The sequence below is a fragment of the Rosa chinensis genome, chromosome 1 (genome assembly GCF_002994745.2).
Source record: "Rosa chinensis cultivar Old Blush chromosome 1, RchiOBHm-V2, whole genome shotgun sequence".
Taxonomy (NCBI): Eukaryota; Viridiplantae; Streptophyta; class Magnoliopsida; order Rosales; family Rosaceae; genus Rosa; species Rosa chinensis.
Genome location: NC_037088.1, coordinates 7,920,586 through 7,923,053, shown reverse-complemented (window position 1 = coordinate 7,923,053; position 2,468 = coordinate 7,920,586).

Sequence of the window (2,468 nt, the reverse complement as noted above, 5' to 3'; positions counted from 1 at the left end):
CCAGGGCGAGGACTGAAGGTAATCCGCCTGTGCCGAGGTGCAGGCCAGCCTAGCGGGTCATTCAGACCGATTCCGCCGACGATGCAACCGCCCAGCTATTGGAAAGGATGCACCAACTGGAGCAGAGGTTGATCCGGGCGGAGTCAGGCGTCCCAGCGCCAACTCGGAATCCGCTCTTCACTTCCAGACCTGGGCCCTTCTCCGCTGCAATTCTGCAGGCTGTCAGACTAGCATATGCAAAAACCCCAAAGATGTCGCATTACGGCGGAATGTCTGATCCCTTCGTCCACATGGACACCTTCAAGAAGGTCACCAACAACAAGGGGTTCGACGACGCCACCTTATGCCACTTGTTCAGCGAAACGTTGGATGGCGAGGCAATGAACTGGTTCTTTGAGTGTCCGCCGGGATCTGTCGGCTCATTCCATGCACTATCACACGCTTTCCTCTCCCGATTCATCCTATTGTCCGCCGGGCACCACAATACAAGTCAGCTGTTCAGCGTTAAGCAGGGGAAGGACGAATCACTGAAGGCCTTCGTCACAAGGTGGCGAGCGGCAGCGTCTCAGTGCCGTGACCTAAACAAGACAATGGCTTCAGCGGCCTTCAGGAAGGGACTTCTCAAGGGACCGTTCCTCTATCACCTCAACTACAGTCATCCCAACGCGACGTATGACCACGTCATGAGTGAGGCGGTCATTCACGCCCAGGCAGAATTCATCACATATGGAGACCATCGCCACCAGCAACTCCAGCAAAGTCAACACAGCCATCCTCCAGTCACCAGGAAACCGCTAACAAGACCCCCTCAGCACCGCCAACTGACAAGAAAAGGGAGTGGCAGCAGGGCCACCACCAGAACAAGCGGCAGAAGGACCAGCATTACAACAGGGGAAACCGCCCAACCCATGGGGATAACCGCAACAAGCAGGCGGAGTCCTCGCAGCGGTATGCAGTTTTCACTGTCCTAACGACCTCGTATGAAGACATCTACATGCAGTGCAAGGATCAGATACCACCACCACCCCTTCCAAAGTACCCAAAAACGGGCAAACCCAGGAACACCGGCAAGTGGTGTAAATACCACGAGGATAGCGGCCACAATACCAACAGCTGCAATGCTCTCAAAACGGCCGTTGAGACCTTGTACCGTGACGGCAAGTTGGAACAGTTCAGGGTGCGCCAACCACCACCAGTAATTGCCAACGTCGAGACCTTGGGCCACATCAATACCATCGATGGCGGTGCTCCAATTACCAACATGTCTCACAGGGCAAGAAAGCGCTATGCACGCGCTAATCATCCGAATGAAGTCTGCAACATCCGCTACGAAAGATCCGCCAAACTCCCAAGATCAGGTTGGGAACCTATTACCTTCTCAGAGGAGGAGGAGCGCGGAGTGCATTTACCCCATGACGACCCATTCTTGGTCGATGCCATTCTTGGCAAATTCTCGGTGGGGAGAATCTTGGTGGATAGCGGGTCCGCTGTCAACGTCATCTTCAGCGGTTGCTACGACCATCTCAAGCGAAACAAAAAACTACTCCAGGATCACGATCCACTGCTCAGCTTTTCCGGTGACGTCACGCAACCGCTAGGGTCGGATTACATGCGCCTGGTTATTGGCACTAGTCCATGCATGGCGGAGGTGCATACGGAGTTCATTATTGTCGACTGTTTCAGTTCGTACAACGCCATCATTGGTCGACCAGCGCTTAACAAGCTCAAGTGCATCATTGCCGGCTACATGCTTCTCATGAAGTTCCCCACACCCAACGGCACAGGCTGTGTGAGGGGAAGCCAGCAGCTGGCACGAGAATGTTATTCAACGACTATAGCGCGGTCAACGCGCCGCCATGAAATTCTGACGGTGGGTAATGAGGCACCACCACCAAACATCTTTGAGGATCCTAGAGATGAGGAGGAGAAATATGTAAAGAAGGAGCCGGTCAACTCGGGCACGTCGTTGAAGGTTGTCTGCATCTCAGACGAACACCCTGAGCGGACAGTCCGCATAGGAGCCCAACTAGATCCAGAGGTGGAGGCAGAACTCACTCAATTCTTACGTGACCACGCCGCCGTCTTTGCATGGTCCTACGCGGACATGCCAGGTATATCTCCCCTGAAATTATCACTCATAAGCTGACCATCAAACCCTCCTTTTATCCTATCAAGCAGAAGCGGAGGGCCTTTGATAAGGAAAAATACCGGGCAATCGGAGAGGAGGTCGCCAAACTACGGGACATTGGGTTCATCCGCCAAGTCATCTATCCCCAATGGATCTCAAATTTGGTAATGGTAAAAAAGCCCAGCGGCAAATGGCGGATGTGCGTCGACTTCAAAAATCTCAACAAAGCATGCCCAAAGGATAGTTTCCCGCTACCTCGTATCGATCAGTTAGTCGATTCAACTGCCGGACACGAGCTCCTCAGCATGATGGACGCTTTCTCCGGATACAATCAGATCAG